This window comes from Asparagus officinalis, chromosome 5 (genome assembly GCF_001876935.1).
Source record: "Asparagus officinalis chromosome 5, Aspof.V1, whole genome shotgun sequence".
In the NCBI taxonomy this organism is placed as follows: domain Eukaryota; kingdom Viridiplantae; phylum Streptophyta; class Magnoliopsida; order Asparagales; family Asparagaceae; genus Asparagus; species Asparagus officinalis.
This window is the reverse complement of record NC_033798.1, coordinates 10,716,601-10,732,565: the sequence shown is the minus strand read 5'-3', so window position 1 is coordinate 10,732,565 and position 15,965 is coordinate 10,716,601. Positions and strand designations below refer to the sequence as shown.

The 15,965-nt window shown below is 39.7% G+C and overlaps 1 pseudogene; it reads left to right on the top strand.

The window, feature by feature from the left end:
- On the top strand, nt 1,617-12,726 carry LOC109841505 (annotated as a pseudogene).

Here is a 15,965-nt window from a genome sequence, read left to right as displayed (position 1 = left end):
GGTGTAATGATTGTACATTACCGCAATCTATTCCGTAATTATGATGTGTTCTTGTCCTAAACAGTTACCTTTCTCTATGTAAATAATTTGGTTCCTCTTAAGTGTACAAATTGATGAGATGAAGCCGCTCATCTTGTTGGGGTGCTGAGCTGTTTCTTAATGTTTTTGACTCTGAACTTCTTATATTTTCTGCTAGCCTATGAAAATTGCCCCCACTTTATTGACTGAAATAATTTTTAGTTGGTATTTGATGAAATTGCAACTTATACGTTACAAACAATCTATAATTTTTTTTATTAATTGAAACTTCGCCTAGGTTTTTAGCCGGAACTGTAAATTTTACTAATTAGATGACAGAAATAGTCAAAATTTGATGCAAAAAGGAGCGGGTCACAGAGGATTGTTTCTTAGAGGCATTTAGAATATCGGGTATTATAGAACTATCCCGGCACTGTACAGAACACATGCCAATAACAAAGATTCTAATAATAGTATATATGGAATATGAACAATTTATACTTCTCTTATGATGGAAAGTTATTGTGTCAACAGTAAACACCTACCCGCTACAATAAACACCTATCGGCGTTAGGTTCAGATGATCCCAGTGTCTCCAATTAAGAGTGAAAAAAATAAAGTGAGTGAGAGAGAAAGAGAGAAAAATAGAGAGAGTTTCTTCTTATAAAGAGAGATTTTAACTTCTAAATTTTTCTCATAATAGATTCTTCTATCCTTGCGTGTGGTTTTTACCCCAAATTCATTTAGGGGGTTTTTCACATAAATCTTTGTGTTCATTTTATTACTTCTGCTCTACTATTCGTTGGGACCTTACTCTATTGGGCCCCGGGTTTCTCCGAATAAGTGATATCAGAGCCTGGTTTAGGGTACGTGTATCTGCTTATGATGTGTTCTGTGGCTACCACTAAAAGTGGATCCTCCACATCATAAAATAAGTTAAATTATCATTTACCCTTTGAAGGCACTAGACACTATTCACGAGTACAGTACTATTCACAAGTATGATTACTATTTATGAGTACGATTACTATTTATATACACTATAACAAATTGCACTTATCCCAACGCTTATTCCCGACACATGGTTAAATGTCGCCAAAAGTTATGTTTTTCCCGGCGATTTTAATTAGCATAGGCAAAACACATATTTCCCCCCACGTTTATAATTAGCGTCGCTAAAAGTGTATATTATTTGTAACATTTTAACTTAGCGTCGTTAAAAGTGTATGGATTTCACGACGTTTTTCATTTTCGTTGGTAAAAATATATATTTTTAGCGACGTTTTAGGGTTGGCGTCGCTAATAGTGTGCATTTATCGCGATGTGTTAGGTTAGCATCGCTAAAAGTATTTTTTTCACTACGTCCCTTCTTTGTGTCACTAAAAGTTCTCTATTTTTTACGACGCTTTTTTATTCATCTGCGTTCGCCAAAAAAAGTCTGCAACTCCCCCCACCCCCCTCCCTAAATTTTTATTTCACCGCTATGGAAAAACCCTAAAAATCTATTCAGATCCCTAGTTCTCCTCCTTTGCCTCTCATCCTCCGCTCAAACTCCCGTCCTCCCCTCTCACCTCCTTCTCGTGTCGATCTCTTTTTGTCTGTCACCTCTCCTCGACAGAGCAAAACCCGCCACCCCTCCTTCACTCATGCTCGTCCTCCGACGATCTCCACCTCGTGTTTCCCTCCTCTCCTTGGCTCCCTCCGTCTGTTGCCTCTCCTTCACTTCCCTTCGTTCGACATCTCCGCTTGTTCGCCTCTCCGATCCTCTCGCCCCTTCACCACCATGGCCACTGCTTACAAGCCGGAGCAAGCTAGGGTTCCGCCCGTACTCCCCTCTCCTCCTCCACCCATCTCCAAGGTAAGTTTTTTTCCCTATGGATTAGTTCCCTAATTTTACAAATTTTTGTTTTTTTGGTCACTGAGAGAGTGAATTTTTTTTGTAGTTTAAGATAGCTTTGTGCCAGTTGTTTGTGACTACGGATAAAGAGAGGAACATTGCGCACACTCGAAAGGCCATCGAGGAGGTTGCTGGTAAAGGAGACGAGCTCGTGCTGTTGCCTGTAAGTTTGGGGGGGAAATTTAAGGAGTTCGAATATTTATACTTAAATTAGTTAGATAGATTACTTGAAGGATTGTCTAGCTATTTGTAGATAATTAGTGGATACAGGAGTGGTATTTGGGATGGACTTGTACATGCGAATAGAAGTGGATTTTAAGGAGAAGTCTCTTTTTATTTTATAGATGGTGTGATGTTTTCTTTTTAAATTGCTGAGTATGTGAGCTTCTTGTATTGATGTTTTGCTTTCAAAATGCACAAATTGGGAGAAGTGGTAATATTATAACAAATGGAACAAGGATAACTGGAGATATGTCTAAGACAACTTGAGTGAAAATAGTTAAGGAGGATAAGTTAGTGATTAACTTAGTGGAGGAGATGACCGTTAATGGAAATGAATAGAAGAACATGATTTACATAGCTAACCCCTAAATTTTTGGGACTAAGGATTTGTGTTTGTTGTTGTTATAGGGGCTTCCCATAATTGTGAAGTATTCTTGTTCCTTTCCTAGCAAAGTTTTGGTTCTTGTGTAACTGTTGCATTCCTCATATTGAATTGTATCCTTATGCATATAATCTGAAATTGCAAACTTTTATTAGCAAAAAAACTACCTTTTATTGTGTTTCATGTTCTCTCTTTTGTTATGGAAGATGACACAAATGCTATCATATTTGTGGTAAGACGTTCTCGTAACATTTATGTTTTTGACATTCATGCTAGGAAATATGGAATAGTCCAAATTCAAATGATAGCTTTAGTGTATGCCGAGGATATTGAGGCTGGTGGTGATGCATCTCCGTCATACTCTATGCTTTTCGAAGCTGCTCACACTCTTCAGATTACTATCATTGGAGGCTCAATACCAGAGTGACGTGGTGACCACTTGTACAATACTTGTTGTGTTTTTGGGAAGGATGGAGTTCTCAAGGGTAAACATAGAAAGGTACAAGGTAAAAGTAAATTTGATGTTTGGATAGATGAGATATTAATTTGCTGAGTTGCTACATGATTTATGCAGTGTGCATTGAGAATTTGTAATTCTAAGTTATAATGTGCATATTGTGTTAAAGGTTCAAGCTGTTTCTGGATAAAATGTAATTATAATATTAAAACTTAGGATTTATTTTAGATTGCTTGATAAGGGAACTTTCTGTAGTTTATTTTGAACATAGTTACAAGTTTAGTTTGTACTTTTTATGAGCTTGACTAGATACACGTATAATTTATTAGTAACTTGGCCTAGTTGTGGCCTTTCACCAGATAGAAAGAAAATAAGAAACTAGAAATTTAGTGACTTGGTTACTGTTGATACAAGTCTAATGCGACCAGAAGTAGCTTATCATTTCTAGATGCAACTATATATCTTGATGCAACCCTAGGCATTGCCCAAATTTATTGACTTCAGTGGTATGATTAAATGAGAATGTACTTCAAGTCTGTTAAAGTAAGAGAGAGAATCTTGGATAAATTTTCCTTGAATTGAATATTGAGTATGCACCTATATTTATACAAGTAGAGGAGTGTGAGGTTTGTTCTCCCAAGCAATGTGGGACACCCACTACAATACACTATTATCAACAACCCCCTTCAAACTCATGTTGGATCAAACAAAGTGAGTTTGCGTACAAGAAACTAGAACCGATGAACAAGTAAGGCCTTTGTAAAGAAATCTGCAAGCTCGTCAGCGGATGAAACATTAGGAAGTAGAATTGTCTTGTCCTTGATAACTTGGTGACGGACAAAATAAACGTTGATCTCAATATGTTTGGTCCTTTCATGAAATACTGGATTATTAGCAATCTGGATGGCACTCTTATTATCACAGTAGAGAGGAGTAGGAGTCGTAACAGAAATGCCGAAATCACTGAGAAGGCGAAGAAGATGAATAATCTCTTTAGCTGTTGTGGACATTGCACGATACTCTGCCTCAGTACTGGAAAGAGCAATAACATCTTGTTTCTTACTTCGCCAGGAAATAAGGGAATCACCAAGAAATATACAATAACCTGTGGTAGACTTTCTGGTAGTTGGATCACCAGCCCAATCAGCATCAGAATATGCACAAAGCTCTAACTTAGATGTAGCAGGAAACAAAAGTGAGCGAGTGCTAGTACCCCGGAGGTACCGAAGAATCCGTAATAAGACAGCATAGTGTACAGAACGTGGGGCACTAACAAATTGACTGACAATACCAACAGCATGAGAGATATCTGGTCGAGAGATGCACAAATAGACCAACTGACCAACAAGATGTCGATATCGGGTAGGATCAGATAGAGGCTCACCGTCAGTAGAGCAAAGTTTGACATTCTGCTGGAGTGGAGTATCGACAGTTGTATTATCAGTTAACTCAGCTTGATTTAGAATATCTGAGAGATACTTCTGTTGAGACAGTAATACACCCCGCGGGCCTTGAGAAATTTCTAGACCAAGGAAATACCGAAGAGATCCAAGATCCTTCATGTGGAACTGTTGTTGCAACTGAGATTTTGCGTATTGTATACCTGTCATATCATCACCTGTAATGATCATATCATCTACATAGATGAGTAATAAAACTCTGCCGCGCGATGTAGTGCGAACAAACAGAGAAGCATCTTGATGACTTTCTATAAAGCCCGCTTTGAGCACGACATCGCGAAAACACTCAAACCAAGCGCGGGGTGCCTGCTTGAGACCATAAACAGCACGGCGAAGGAGACATACATATCCCGGAGGAATATTTGACCCTGGAGGCGGTTGCATATATACGGTCTCTGATAAAGAACCATGAAGAAAAGCATTTTTGACATCCATCTGGTATAAGGGCCAACGATGAGCAGCAGCGACCGCAAGGAGAGTACGAACAGTGGACATCTGAGTAACAGGAACAAATGTTTCCTCATAATCAATACCTTGTTGCTGAGTAAAACCTCGAGCCACTAAACGAGCTTTTCGACGTTCAATGGTGCCATCAGGACGAAACTTGACCTTATAAACCCATTTACTGCCAACAAGAGAGATCCCAGGAGGACAGGGAACAACATCCCGAGTATGAGTTTGCTGAAAGGCTTGAAATTCCTCAGCCATTGTCTGTCGCCACTCTGGAATTTGAACTGCCTCTTGAAAGGACTTTGGCTCAACAATAGTATGAATGGCAGCAAGAAAGTTATGAAAGATAGGTGAATAAGAAGTAACAGAAGCATACCGGGCAGGCATGACATGTGGGCGTTTGCCTCGACGAAGAGCAAGAGGAACCTCAGGAGGTGCGTGGAGATCAACAGTATTTTCTGGAGTGAGAGTTGTGTCCACGGGATATGGATTAGATGGTGTAAGAGAAGACTCGGGTGAGGAAGAGTCAACAGAAGGAGAGGGAGAGATGTCAGGGAGATCTCGAAAGGAAAATTGAGGTGAAGAAGTGGGTGATGCAGTTGACAGGGAAGCATGATCAGTAGAGTTGAGAAAATTAAAGTCATCAGAAGCAGAATAATATGGAGAATCCTCTTCGAACTGAACATGACGAGATATATGAACTCGATGAGTTGCTGGATCATAACAACGATAACCTCGATGTTCTGAACTAATTCCTAAATAAACACAAGAAACAGCTCTGGGAGATAATTTATCACGTTCGTGAGATGGCAGAAGAACAAAACATCGACAACCAAAAACGCGACTAGATCATAACGGGGAGGATGAGTATAAACACGACTATAAGGAGTAGCACCGGAAAGAGAGCAAGATGGAGTGATATTAATGGCATGAGTCGCGGTGAGAATAGCCTCAGCCCAAAAACGATGAGGAACAGAGTAAGAAATGAGCATTGATCGAGCAGTATCAAGGATATGACGATGTTTACGTTCAGCAACACCATTTTGCTCATGAGTGTAGGGACATGACTGTTGAAAGATAGTCCCATGAGAGGACATGATAGAGCGCATGGTAGAGGATAAGTACTCTTTGGCACAATCAGAACGAAAAATTTTAATACGAGATTGTCATTGAGTGAAAATCATAGCAGTGAAGGCTTGATATGCAGTAAGTATGTCAGAGCGATTCTTAAGTAGGTAAACCCATGTAAAATGAGAGAAATCGTCGATAAAGCTAACATAATATAAGTAGCCAGATGAAGAAGGCAAAGGAGCTGGCCCCTAAATATCAGAATGTACTAAATCAAATAAGGAAGTGGATACAGATGTGCTCATTTTAAATGGTAAAGCAGAAATATCAGAATGTACTAAATCAAATAAGGAAGTGGATACAGATGTGCTCATTTTAAATGGTAAAGCAGTGAATTTTTCCAATTTGCAACCAGTACATGACTCAATACTAGAACTAGATGATACAGGACCAAGTACTCCAGACTGAATAAGACTCTCCAACCTTTTATTAGACACATGACCAAGTCGTCTATGCCATAAATTGGCAGGAAGCGAGGTAGAGGGTTTTGACGAACGAAGAGAAGCAACAAAAGAACGTGGACGTATGGACTCTGGAAGGTGAAGATATTCCAGAAAATACAGTTTGTGCCTCCTACGACCCGTCTCAACCGTCTTGCCCGTCTGTGGATCCTGCACAATACAAGTATCAGAATAAAATGAGACAAACAAGCCCGCCATGCATAAAGAGCTAATAGAAATTAAATTCAAGCACAACTGAGGAGCCACATAAACGGGACCAAGTGTTAGACGACCAGATGGATCATTTTGTGGGGTAATAGAGCCATACTGAGTAATGGACAATGGTCGTCCAGCAGCTATGTATATAGGAGGAAGAGAGGATGAAGTAAAGACAGAGGATAAAAGTGAGGCATTACAAGTCATATGAAAGGAACAACCAGAGTCAAAAATCCAGAGATCATTCATACCAGAGACCGAAGTCCTTCCAAGAGGCAGTTCAAATTCAAGAGTGGCGACAGGCTATGGCTGAGGAATTTCAAGCCTTTCAGCAAACTCATACCTGGGATGTTGTTCCCTGTCCTCCTGGGATCTCTCTTGTTGGCAGTAAATGGGTTTATAAGGTCAAGTTTCGTCCCGATGGCACCATTGAACGTCGAAAAGCTCGTTTAGTGGCTCGAGGTTTTACTCAGCAATAAGGTATTGATTATGAGGAGACATTTGCTCCTGTTGCTCAGATGCCCACTGTTCGTACTCTCCTTGCGGTCGCTGCTGCTCATCGTTGGCCCTTATACCAGATGGATTTCAAAAATGCTTTTCTTCATGGCTCTTTATCAGAGACCGTATATATTCAACCGCCTCCAGGGTCAAATATTCCTCCGGGACATGTATGTCTCCTTCGCCGTGCTGTTTATGGTCTCAAGCAGGCACCCCGCACTTGGTTTGAGTGTTTTCGCGATGTCGTGCTCAAAGCAGGCTTTATAGAAAGTCATCAAGTTACTTCTCTGTTTGTTCGCACTACATCACACGGCAGAGTTTTAATACTCATCTATGTAGATGATATGATCATTACAGGTGATGATATGGCAGGTATACAATACGAAAAATCTCAGTTGCAACAACAGTTCCACATGAAGGATCTTGGATCTCTTCGGTATTTTCTTGGTCTAGAAATTTCTCAAGGCCCGCGGGGTGTATTACTATCTCAACAGAAGTATCTCTCAGATATTCTAAATCAAGCTGAGCTAACTGGTAATGCAACTGTCGATACTCCACTCCAGCAGAATGTCAAACTTTGCTCTACTGACGGTGAGCCTCTATCTGATCCTACCCGATATCGACATCTTGTTGTCCAGTTGGTCTATTTGTGCATCTCTCGACCAGATATCTCTCATGCTGTTGGTATTGTCAGTCAATTTGTTAGTGCTCCACATTCTGTACACTATGCTGTCTTATTACGGATTCTTCGATACCTCCGGGGTACTAGCACTCGCTCTCTTTTGTTTCCTGCTACATCTAAGTTAGAGCTTTGTGCATATTCTGATGTTGATTAGGCTGGTGATCCAACTACCAGAAAGTCTACCACAGGTTATTGTATATTTCTTGGTGATTCCCTTATTTCCTGGCGAAGTAAGAAATAAGATGTTATTACTCTTTCCAGTACTGATGCAGAGTATCGTGCAATGTCCACAACAACTAAAGAGATTATTCATCTTCGTCACCTTCTCAGTGATTTCGGCATTTCTGTTACGACTCCTACTCCTCTCTACTGTGATAATAAGAGTGCCATCCAGATTGCTAATAATCCAGTATTTCATGAAAGGACCAAACATATTAAGATCGACGCTCATTTTGTCCGTCACTAAGTTATCAAGGACAAGACAATTCTACTTCCTCATGTTTCATCCGCTGACGAGCTTGCAGATTTCTTTACAAAGGCCTTACCTGTTCATTGGTTCCAGTTTCTTGTATGCAAACTCAGTTTGTTTGATCCAACATGAGTTTGAAGGGGGCTGTTGATAATAGTGTATTGTAGTGGGTTTTAGTCCCACATTGCTTGGGAGAACAAACCTCACACTCCTCTACTTGTATAAATATAGGTGCATACTCAATATTCAATTCAAGGAAAATTTACCCAAGATTCTCTCTCTTACTTTAACATGTTGATAATAGTGTATTGTAGTGGGTTTTAGTCCCACATTGCTTGGGAGAACAAACCTCAAACTCCTCTACTTGTATAAATATAGGTGCATACTCAATATTCAATTCAAAGAAAATTTACCCAAGATTCTCTCTCTTACTTTAACATGGTATCAGAGCTAGGGCTATTTCCCTTCCAATAAAATTTTTTAACGCTTTTGTGTTCTTTTGTCAAATCTTGGCCTTGTTGCTTTGTAGCCGTTTAATGTTTTTTATCTGCCAGATATTTTGGCCTTGTCGCTTTGCGGCCTCTTAACGTGTTTCGTGTTCTCGTTTAACCTTCGGGTTTCATTCTAACATTTGTGTTCTATTTTAAACCTTCGGGTTTCATTCTAACCTTCGGGTTCTATTTTACCGGCATTACCGTTTCAAGACCGTCTCTCGGTCTCAAATTAACGGCATCGTCGTTTCAAGCCGTCTCTCGGCCTCAAACGAACGGCATTGCCGTTTCGTAGTCAGTAATGGCATCTCGACATCTTAACGTCTCAACATTGCTGTTATGGCTCCTCACCTTTGCCCCTCAATGATCAAGGTGACTGGGCAGGGTGGTCCACCATTGTTACCAATGCCTTGTGTGGCGCTGGTTTGCTTGATCATCTCACCAGTACGGGACCAGTTCCACCGTCCATCAGCACTTTTGCTTCATCCAGTACTATTGCCTCTGGCAGTGGTAATGTCGATCTTCAGTCTGCTCGTGCTCTCTATGTTAAGAAGAGTTCAGAGTGGCAATTGCAGGAATTTCGTGTCATGGATTATCTCACTCGCTGTGTTGGCTCTGGTCTCACTGTCGAGATTGGCTCGCTTCCCTCTGCTCGGGCCATGTGGACTCGTCTCACTGAGCGTTTCACTGAGTGCTCGGGTGCACGGGAGGCATATCTTCTGCAATGCATTGCTCTACAACGCAAAGGTAGTTCATCTCTGCAGTCCTATTTTGGACAAATGCAAGCTTTTTGGACAGAGTTACGCTCCATGCTTCCTGGACGTAATTCCACATATGAAGACTGGCTAGCCTGGTACGAACGGCATGAGGTGCATCAACTGTTTCAGTCCCTTCCTGAATATTCAACTGTGGCTGATCAACTACTTCATCAGCCTCAATTTCCGACTTTGGCCTCAGTTATGGGAGCTCTCACTGCTTATGAGACCCGGCAGCAGACAGCACGACTTAATTTGTCAACAGACACTCCTACCTCTTCACTCGAGACTGTTTTGTCTTTACCTGTCACTGCTCCTGTTATGAATCATACTTCTCCATAGGCTAAAAGTGAGACATTAGAAGTAGTTGATCAGCCATAGTTGAATATTCAAGAAGGGACTGAAACAGTTGATGCACCTCATGCCGTTCGTACCAGGCTAGCCAGTCTTCATATGTGGAATTACGTCCAGGAAGCATGGAGCGTAACTCTGTCCAAAAAGCTTGCATTTGTCCAAAATGGGACTGCACAGATGAACTACCTTTGCGTTGTAGAGCAATGCGTTGCAGAAGCTATGCCTCCCGTGCACCCGAGCACTCAGTGAAACGCTCAGTGAGACGAGTCCACATGGCCCGAGCAGAGGGAAGCGAGCCAATCTCGACAGTGAGACCAGAGCAACCACAGCGAGTGAGATAATTCATGACACGAAATTCCTGTAATTGCCACTCTGAACTCTCCTTGACATAGAGAGCACGAGCAGACTGAAGATCGACATTACCACTGCCAGAGACAATAGTACTGGATGAAGCAACAGTGCTGATGGACGGTGGAACTGGTCCCGTACTGGTGAGATGATCAAGCAAACCAGTGCCACGCAAGGCATTGATGATAATGGTGGACCACCCTGCCCAGTCACTTTGATCATTGAGGGGCAAAGGTGGTTTGGGAATCTTCTATGAAGGAGCCATAACAACAATGTTGAGACGTTAAGATGTCGAGATGCCGTTACTGACTGCGAAACGGCAATGCCGTTCGTTTGAGGCCGAGAGACGGCTTGAAACGACGATGCCGTTAATTTGAGACCGAGAGACGGTCTTGAAACGGTAATGCCGTTAAAATAGAACCCCGAAGGTTAGAATGAAACCCGAAGGTTTAAAATAGAACCTGAATGTTAGAATGAAACCCGAAGGTTAAACGAGAACGCGAAACGCGTTAAGAGGCCGCAAAGCGACAAGGCCAAAATATCTGGCAGATAAAAAATATTAAACGGCTGCAAAGCAACAAGGTCAAGATTTGGCAAAAGAACACAGAAGCGTTAAAAAAATTTATTGGAAGGGAAATAGCCCTAGCTCTGATACCATGTTAAAGTAAGAGAGAGAATCTTGGGTAAATTTTCCTTGAATTGAATATTGAGTATGCACCTATATTTATACAAGTAGAGGAGTGTGAGGTTTGTTCTCCCAAGCAATGTGGGACTAAAACCCACTACAATACACTATTATCAACAAAGTCCTTGACATTATGGATGGAAACATTTTTATCTAGCCAAATTTATCTGACTTTTTTAAATATTTTTTAGCAGTTACAGGAACTTTGAAAGGATATGATCAGATGCTTAACCTGGTGCTTGGTGAAACAATTGAATTCCTAAGAGGTATTTGATTAACAAACATGTTAGCCAGAGCCTTTTTATTTATTCTAGGAATTTCCCTCTCAGACCTATTGACTAGTAATTTTTCTTTCTTTTGGCATTCTTTAATTATTATTTTCAGTGCTTGAAATCATGATCGTCCTTGCTCATCTAGAAGCAGTCATCATCCATGAAATGAAGTAGTTTTTTTCTGTTGTTATATATTTCTTTTTCTTTTTTTGTGTATATGACAACTTGATTTGGAGTGGTAACTTTTACTTTGCATTTTGCTTAAGTTAAGGATATTATTGCCAAAATTGTTGATCAGAGTTTTATACATGCATTACTAAATTGAGATTTATTAATTTGTTAGCAAGGATAATATGTAGTTAGCCCTGTGGATAATATATGTCATTTTAGATTAACCTAAAAAATGTAAATAAAATAATTCATAGAATTTTGCTTTGGAAACAGGCATATCTTCAGACTTGTGCATGAAATAAGAACAATGTTCGAAATTGCTTCATTGGACCCTGATGGAATCCTTGAGAACTAAGTTTCTTCAAAGGTCAAACTATGATGGCAAAAGTGGATGGAAAAAAAGAGATGCATTGTGTATAAGAAAGGCCTAGGGGAAATGTACAAGCAACTTGTTTACACAGGCAAATGCTCAGCCCCACCCCGAGCCATCATCCATTGCCCAGCCCGACCAACTAGAAAACCCTCATACAATTGGGAGCAGCGTAGGTAATAATATATCATTATTTATATATCAGATTCACATTTCTTTATATCATTATTCAATTAAATTTATGACATTAGTAAAGTTGACCGTAGACTCATGTCGTGAAATGACAAGTTTGCCATTGGAGTTTGGGAAGACACTGAATATGGCAAGTTAAAATGCATGATTTGATGAGGCATATGTGCTAGATTGTGCTTTTATGCTTAGATGCTTTTCGAATCGATGGAAATGGAAAATCATCATGATGACAATTTTAAAGAGAAGAACTTTTGAAACACATGGTTGTTTATTCAGGATATTAGGGCTGGAGATAGATGAACAGATGCTTCGGTTGTTACCTAGGATATGGACCGATAGAATTTAGCAACACATCTAGTCACAGATTTGATACATGTGTACTAAAATCTGTTGTAAACTAAAATTTCTTAAAATCTAGAAATCATGATTGAAGATTGTGATCATGTATATTAACTAGAATACATTCATTAGCCAAAAAAAACTAGAATACAAGGATTCTAAATTATCTTATCAAACCATATATGATTTATGATTTGCAAATCGGAAGTTGTAAATACGAAGAAATGCACAATTCACAAAAGATGCACAACATTTATTTTTGTCATGTGTATGTTTTTGGTTTAATGACTATGATATTATGTACACCCAAAACTTTTTATAGAATGTGTAGCATTTCTCAAATAATTTTAAATTTTTTTATGCTGCTTTATTCTTGTTATGCAGGAACTTGGATTTGATTATCTTGGAAGTAGAGAACAACTTGTCATGAGGTTACAAGCAAACTAGAATATTTAAATAGTTGTTCCCTTCTTTCTTTTCTTTCACCTTTTCCTCTCTTTCCATTGTGTTTCTTTTTTCCTTCATGGATTACAAGCAAACTGAAATATTTAAACAAGCCTTTGAGTGTTGACTTAGAAATAGAAATGAATGTAATTATTTTGCAATGAGAGCAAATTCTGTTTATCATAATATGCAACTTGTTTGGAGTATAATTTGATGTTTGGTTTCTTTATTGATATGAATGAGAGCAAATTTTTTGTGGATGTTTAGGTTTAGTGTAGGCTTGTAGTTGACAGAAAAGATATTACTTTTGGCGATGCAAATTAGTATCGACAAAAGTATACTTTTCACCGACGCATAATTATACGTTGCCAAAAATTATACTTTTAGCGACGCTATCTTGCGTCGCCAAAGATATAGGTTTTAGCGACGCTTCATTCTGTGCCGCTAAAAGCTACACTTTTGCCGACGCTAACTTGCATCGCCAAAAGTATAATTTTTAGCAACGAACATTTTTACGTCGCTAAAAGCTATACTTTTGCCGACGCATTGGCTTTTGCCAACGCTGCATGCGTCGCCAAAAGTACAAGTTTTGCCGACGCACTTTTGCATATGAAAAAATTTTGTATACGTTTGCCGACGCAAAATATTATGTGTCGCTAAAAGATGTACTTTTCCCGACACATGAAGCGTCGCCAAAAGTGTTAACTTTTACCGACACAGTGTATTTGCGTCGCTAAATATTTTCCTTGACGCGCTTTTGGTGACGCGTTAGCGACGCTGCATTTTGCGTCGGGAAAGATTTTTCCTAACGTTTTTTAAACTTTTGCGGACGTTTTTGTTTCGTCGGCAATGTTGTATTTTGTTGTAGTGATATACGGTTATTTTTCACGTGTGGTAGAAGCACTAGCGATGAATTTTGAGATTGAAAATTTTAACAGGAGTAATTTCTCATTGTGAAAGTTGAAGATAAAGGTTATCTTGAGAAAAGATAATTGTCTAGCGGTCATCGGTGCAAGGTCGGACGACATCACAGATGATAAGAAGTGGAATGAGATAGATGGAAATGTTATTGTCAATCTCCATCTGGCATAAGCAGATGGAGTGTTGTCAAGCATAGAAGAGAAGAAAACAACAAAAGAGATCTGGGATACTCTAACAAAACTATATGAGGTCACATCCCAACACAATAAAATCTTCTTAAAAAGAAGACTTTACACTCTGAGGATGGCGGAATCTATATCGATGACCGACTATATCAACATTCTAAATACACTGTTCTCCCAACTCACAACATTGGGGCATACAATTAGTGTGAATGAACGTGCAAAACTTCTACTTCAGAGTCTACCTGACTCGTATAATCAGCTCTTAATCAACATAACAAACAACATCCTTACGAACAATCTAGTCTTCGATAACATTGCAGCCGCTGTTCTGGAGGAAGAAAACCGACGCAAGAACAAGGAAGACAGGCAAGTAAGTTCGTAACAAGCGGAGGCCTTATCGGTGACGAGAGGAAGATCAAAGGAACGTGGCTCTAGTGGGACTCATGCTCATGATAGATCAAAATCAAGAAGTAAGAAGAATATCAAATACTACAATTGTGATAAAAAGGGGCACATGAAATCAGAGTGTTGGCATAATAAGAAGAGTGGTGATAAAAAGTCTTCAGAGCCATCAACATCTCAAGGACGCGTGTTGGCTTCGGGAATATTTTTCTTTGTAGCTTCTATTAAATCGTTTAAGAGAAACAAAAGAACAAGCTTTAAATGTGTAACTCTTCTCTTTACAAAGAAAACAAAATTATGCTCACTAGTAACACGTACAGAAAATCCTACGTATTAGTTTCTATTTATGTGGGATTCTTTGCATATGCTGCGGATACGCTATCCATGGACCACCGAGCAACATTTCTAAGTTGGAAACGAAGAAGGCTTAAGGTTAATGTTTCAACAAGGAAACAAGAACCGAAGTAAGTGTCTTAGGAAGCTAAGACAAGTACTCTTCTTAAGATCAAGTCTAAGCTCGAACTCAAGGAAACACCAAAAGACTCTGAGAATGCTCGAGAGTGGACGAAGAACTTTCTCCTGCTCTCTAAGTTCACCAAATGCTAGCCTCTTACCCTGCACAAGTGTGTAGGGGGTATATATAGCAATAGGGAGTCGTAACCGTCGAATAGAAGGCAAAGGACTTAATGGCCACTGTCTCATGTGTGCGAGACAGTGTTTACTGTCTAGCCCAAATGAGACAGTGTCAGGGTATTTTCTAACCGCCCTCTCACTACTTGAAGTGCGTTAAATGACGCGCTTTTCGTGGATAGTGGGTGTATTTTTAGGGTGAAATTGCCCATTAACGTTAATGAGCTTCCTCCAGTAGTTATGGAGCCAAGTGGACCCCACAAAATTCCACAAAAGCATCAGTAAACTTTGGGAGAGTGTCTCACAGTTGGTGAGACAGTCAATACTGTCTCTCATATGCGAGACGGTCCACACTATCTCTCATATGCGAGACAGTTGAGACTGTCTCACCAACAGTGAGACAGTTCCAAGTCTTTTTGACTTTGACATTTTGTGTCCTCCTTTGTTTTCCTTCGTGTTGGATGGTCTTTGCTGATCTATATGATGACATTCTTCATCTTCTCTTTGACTTAAGATAAGTTTGACACCCATAGGTAATTTTTGATGCCTACAATGTGTTATCAGCACATCAGATGATGGTGAAATTTTATACAGTGGAGCGACCATTGATGAAGGAAGAAAGAGATTTGCTGATGTCTAGCTTTTAGATTCAGTAGCCTCCTGGCACATGACCTCCCGGAGAGAATGGTTCCACAAATATGAACCTGTCTTAGGAGGATCTGTATTCATGGATAATGATCATGCCCGGGAGATTTCTGGTATTAGCACTATCAAAATCAAAATGTTTGATGGTACAATACGCATCATTCAATATATACGGCATGTGAAGGGCTTGAAGAAGAATCTATTGGCTTTAGGACAATTAGGTGAGCTCAGGTGAAAGACCCATATAGAAAACGGGATCATGAAGATTATTAGAAGGCCATTTGTTGTGATAAAAGGAAAAAAGATAGCTACAAATATATACATGCTCAAGGAAAAAATCCTGCAGGAAGCTGATTTATGTGTGACATAACTAGCAGTGGAGAAGAATAAATCATGATGTGACACCATAAACTAGGCCACATGTTAGAACGAGGCTTGAAGA